At 34.1% G+C, this 6,090-nt stretch overlaps 1 protein-coding gene across 1 annotated transcript in view; it reads left to right on the forward strand.

Annotated features, from left to right (window-relative positions):
* LOC106884467 (neprilysin-1) overlaps positions 1-6,090 on the forward strand; it is a 187,219-nt gene that overhangs the window by 150,914 nt on the left and 30,215 nt on the right. The window lies entirely within an intron of this gene.

Here is a 6,090-nt window from a genome sequence, read left to right on the forward strand (position 1 = left end):
ATAATAATGATAATAATAATAATAATAATAATAATAATAATAATAATAATAATAATAATAATTATTATTATTATTATTATTATTATTATTATTATTATTATTATTATTATTATTATTATTCTCATTATTATAACCCATAGCTGATGTTGCATGCCCCTTTGACCCACGAATATTCAAGAAGGAAGGCGAAAAAAAAAAGACAAATACAACCCCTTTAAGTACGAAATAGCCCAGCTCTATTTCGTACTTAAAGGGGTTGTATTTATCCATTTTTTTTTTCGCCTTTTTTGCTGTCCGCTCTCAGAGAATTAATCGGTTCAAGTAAGATCGAGAGCTCTGAGAAGTAAAATTTAATAATTCTTTTTTTAATAATCTCTTCTTCTATAGGCACAAGAGGCGGTGACGGGAGAGATTAATCGATTATATGTACCTCAAAAGTGATTTTCATAACATTAATCGATTAACTGGTATTAAACGATTAACTGGTATTTAATTCATCAACCTCAAAAGGCAAAGTCAAACTGAGGACGTAAAGTCGAAGAAAATGCTTTTAAGCACTTTGTCCGGTATGCTAATGAATTTGCAATATTCCACCAAAGACTAATTAGTAGACGCTCGATCTAGCTTAGTAGCGGTCTTCCAAAATAGTCGACTGATAGGTAGTGATCCACCATCAAGGCGATGTAAGCATTCGTTAACTCCCCTTGATCATTGGGGGGTCGATTCCTTTCAGGCTGTTTTTGAGTGGGAGTTGCCTCTACGCTTTTGTTTAAATAGAAATATAGACCAATTCCTCGTGCTAGATACGAACTTGCTTCTCCGTACACTGAGTTGCAAGCCCAACCAATATCCCGGTTGATTTCTGTTGTAAACTTAAATTCTTTCTGTATATTGGCGAACAAATCGATTTCCGATAAGGCAGCATAACTGTGACGCACTCATAGTTTAGACTTGTTTCAAGTTTTCTCTTTCAGAATCGTCGATAGCAGAATTGGTAGAGCCGGGCCATATTCATTGTTATATTCAATCATGTGTCTCTCTATATCTTCTGAGTCATGCGGAGTCGGCTTTAATTTTCATCAGTCCAGAGTCAATAGCATCAAAGTGCTGATGTTGAATAAGTTACTAATAACACTCCTACGAATATGTGGTATCGACCTAATACAATAAAACTATGTTTGCTGTAACACTGATGGCTGATTTAAGAAGTGAAAATCTTAGGTGGTAATGTTTATGTTGAACATAGGAAATGTTAATCTTTTCTGCGGTTTCTTTATTTCTTTAGTTATTCATGAAAATAATGAGTGAAAATCGCATCAAAGTATGGATTCATGGATTTCCTCCATAGATTTAATATTCAAATATATTTAGGAAGATTTCTTCAGCAAAAGCTTATTTTGTAGAATAAAGCGTGTAATACACATAATTTAGCCGTTCTTCCTGGTGAGATGTTTTTTTAAGTAGCCTAGAGATGGAGGTCAGCACATGTAAGATAAGTGTCTATATAACGTACTCTTATATAATACACACACACACACACACACACACACACACACACACACACACACACACACACACACACACACACACACACACACACACACACACACACACACACACACACACACACACACACACATATATATATATATATATATATTGTACAGCTTTAGTGACTTTAGCAATGTAATGAATGCCTCTTGCTTCAGGTAAATCACAGCCTAATTATATTAACCATGCTATTCTGCAGGATATCAATCTAAGTGTCTTGAAGCCTAGTTACATCACTGCTTCCAATGTTCTTCTTAATCGTGGCTCGAGGTTGGAGAAAATAGAAAAATATTACACCACGTTTTGTGCATCGAGTTAAAAGAATGTATTAGAAAAGTCATAAATATGTTTATTCAAAATTGAAACTAGCAGAAAATATTAAGTTTGTACATCTTTGTTCAGTAAATGAAACATATTATTTACGAATAAGAATCGTGAGTATGATGTTTATTCCTTATGTCTAACCCTGTTTATGATAAACATAAGTTTAATTCATTTTCTGTTTCTATTTTTCTCATTTTCAATTAGAATTTAATTATTTTTGTAATGTACCTGGCGCCTCCGTGCCAAGCACCATTGTCCCACAGTGCACCTTTTGACAAATACGATGTAGATAGATTATATTTTGCATTTTTTAATTTACATTTAAAATCGTTATCTCAGATTCTGACGAAAATAACATCGTATGAAATAGAATAATTTCATTTCTTTATTTCATTTTTGGGTTAAATTTGTTATATTTGTAATCCATTGTTTTCAGTCACATTTTAAATATATTATCTTGGTGTTTCCTTAATTTTGCAAAGTTTTCGCGTGGTGTAAGGGACATACATCTTAATATTACCTGGTCGCTAATTTGAGTTCTTATCTGTAATTTACCTTATTCACGTCTTTTTATTTCCCTTTTAATATATTTAAACTAGAGTTTATAAATCTTATAAATAGATTACTGCATTATCACAGACTTAATCCTTGCATTTGATACTAACGTCTCTTAATTCCTAAAAACTTTTCATTCAGTCTCAGTTACTTATTCTATAATGTTTTTTGCTATATAGAAGAGTATCGCGATTGTGTAACGATGAGTATCTGAAGGAACGTTACAAAGATACAGGTATGAATATAAAGATAAGCTATGAATATAAAGATAAGCTATGAATATAACAGATATGAATAAAGCATATAAATTACAAAACCAGCATCTCAAGACGACGTATTTATTGAACTTAGGTTCATTTCGCAACATTTCGATGTGGTTTTATAGCTTTCTAAATACAAGATAGATATTATCGAAAAATAAAACGTAAAAGGCAAACAAATAAAAAACCAAAAACAAAAACAAAAACACAACATTATATTTCATGCAAAGGTCGATTAAATGTTACGAAATGCTCGATGTTGTAGCGAGCGCCGAAGAGAAAGGTTAAGTTCTTGGTATAACAAATATATGACCCACATTTCTCCTCATCTACGACATTAATAATCTATAGAAGAAGCATGTATGTCAAGTAATCTCATTCTGGTTTATATTCTACTTCAACTCTGATCTTACATGCCTATGTCGGAAATCGATAAGTAATATTTAGTTTAAAATCTGATAGGAAATGATATCATAACGATAACAGGTAGCAGTCAGAATAGAATTTCATAGGAATATTTGATTCAAGATCGTAGTTTCTTTCTGCTTATGAATGCCAATTCGCCATGCAAAATTGTCATTACTAGCGTCGTATCGATAACAACTACACTACAACCACCAACAGTAGCAGCAACACCACCGTCACCATATCAACCATCACCACCAACAATGACGACAACAGCATCACCACCATCCCCACAAGTACCACCACTACCAGTAATGCCAGCTATGCAGAAACACCAGTAAGCAAGGGTTAAGAATTTATTTACCATGTGTATATAAAAGATAGAAAATGGTGTCAAAAGATACTTTAGACTGAAGCGTTTCAAAACACATCGGGGCAAATCTTATTCCTAATTAAATTAATTAACTAAATGACTGTAATGACAAACTATAACTTTGCTGTATGTAAAGTAAGCATAAGAAACCATGTTCGTATGAACATTCCGAACTAAGGAACTCTGCGTTACGAAAGTGAGCGATATAATCCGACGCATATGGGACACATGACCACACATACTTCTGTGGGTGCGTCACCATGAAAGTATGTGTGACATAAAAAAAGCTTGACTGGCCCCTTTGACGTGACAGTTGTTTCTGCACCTAGCAATACAGAACTCAGAACTCTTCCTTGTAACAGTAAATGCTTTCAATAATATTAGTAACTTTGCGTGACTATATTAATTCGAAATAACGAGGAGGCATCTAGGCGGCTGCTCTATCTGCAAGGAATAACATCCAACTCTGAGATCGCACCTTGATATCTTCAAAGTGGAAAACAGAGTGAATCATGTTCTTAAAGAAGAAAGTGGCATGATGATTCTGCCTGATAATCATGATTTTGTTCAGTTGGAATGTAGAGAGTATATAACCAACAGCAATGAAAAAATCTATCGAGCTCTACGTTGGTGATTCGTTCCAATCAAAACTGGCTATTTTGTCAAAACGTATCAAGCTAATGATTTTATCCGAGTAATCCCGCTTGTTTTCTGTGTTTAGATTTTAAGCATCACTAGAGGAAGTTTCTGACTTCTAATTGCTTGGATAAATTTTATTTGATCAGGTAACCGTACAGAATCAAAAATGACAAGAACACTTGTTTGAAATATCAGTCAAAATCTTCCTCAAATTATAATATATCTTCATAAAAATCGTGGTTGTAATAAAATACTGGATGGTCACAAACAACGCTTTTGATCCTGAGTTTTCTCAACCATGACTAACCTGAGTTATAAACGTTCGTAAGGAAATCAAAGAAAATGACTTGATATAAATTCACATTTGAAAACACCAAAATTCGAAGTAAAATCGCTAATAGAGGAATTTCCATTGAAAAGATATCAAGCAGATTCTCCAGAATGATAAGAAAATTCTTAAAAGAAGGATATTCGATGCGAAGTCAAAATACGATTGAATGAAGAAGAATATTTCTTTATATGAGAGTCCAAATTTGTTGTGAATCTCTTCTGAACTCTATAGAAGACCAATACTTGTTGCAAGCTAATGTACTTCCTGGCCGTGAAGCAACGTTTAACCTCTTCTGTTTTAAGGATGTCGATCTCGAATGTGAGAGAGAAAGAAGAAAGAAAGAGAGAAAGATAGAGAAAGAAAGAAACAAAGTGGGAGAAAGGGAGAGAGAGAAAGGGACCGTCGGTGATGTTGGTAGTTCTCGGAATCGGTAGCGATGTTGAAGGATTTGTTTATGTGTTGACCGTATTTGTCTGGAGATTGGTAAAGTCTTAGTGATATGCATAGTGACTCTGTGTTATTAGAAAAAAATATATTTAAATCATTTCGTTGGAGAATGTTTCCGAAGTATAAGATGGATTTATGTGAATATAGATTCTTTGACAATCTCTGGAATGAGGCAAATATATTTAATGGGAACACAGTAAATGCCTATGAAATAACCGAAAATTGTCCTGTTTTTATACCTATGACTTAATAATGTTTAAGACGATGTTCACCGAAATTTATTTGAAAATTTGCATCTATTAACCAATATCCCTAAGATCCAAGTGAAGCAAATTCAATATACGGTGTTGATTGGCACTTGCAGATACCAGGCTTATAGCAAAGAATAGACCTAATTCACTTTTCTGACTTTTCTATCAGAATCTGACAGGAAACTGTGTGCAACTTGTCTGAAATTGTTACTGCAGGCTGTAAATTCTGTAGAAATTGTATTTTTGGATATGTTGAACAAGCTTGTATCAAAGATACTGTGTTGTCAGAAGTGGTGTCACACACAAGGAATTTGTGGAAGTGACATACGATTGGAATATTCCATTCGATGTTTCTTCTCACGCATCGTTGCTAGAAGCGTTGTTTGACTGAATTTCTACAAATAATCGACGCATAAAGAAACTTATCTCATCGTTAACCATCGTTAACCTAAAGATGAAACCAAGGAAATTTATTTTTAGATGGGCCACATTAAAGTTGTAGTAATTAAAGAAGACACTTCTGTCTTCCGTATTCATACGACTGTGATTTCTCAAAATTTTATGTTGATGAAATGTGTGTTTATAGTCGGACAAACAGAAACAGTAATTACACACTCAATTATTTAAATGATCTCGAATTATGACTTTGAAGGTGACCAATACATGCAAAGGTTTCATCTAGTGTAATAAATCTCCGGGGAAGTTGGGTAGACTTATTGCTGTTCTATTTAAAAAACATCATTATGATCGTCACACTCCGTCGGTTACGACGACGCGGGTACTAGTTGATCGACCAACGGAACAGCCTGCTCGTGAAATTTACGTGCAAGTTGCTCAGCATTCCACAGACACGTGTACCCTTAACGTAGTTCTCAGAGAGATTCAGCGTGATACAGAGTGTGACAAGGCTGGCCCTTTGAAATACAGGTACAACAGAATCAGGAAGAAAGGGTG

The sequence above is a fragment of the Octopus bimaculoides genome, chromosome 12 (genome assembly GCF_001194135.2).
Source record: "Octopus bimaculoides isolate UCB-OBI-ISO-001 chromosome 12, ASM119413v2, whole genome shotgun sequence".
In the NCBI taxonomy this organism is placed as follows: domain Eukaryota; kingdom Metazoa; phylum Mollusca; class Cephalopoda; order Octopoda; family Octopodidae; genus Octopus; species Octopus bimaculoides.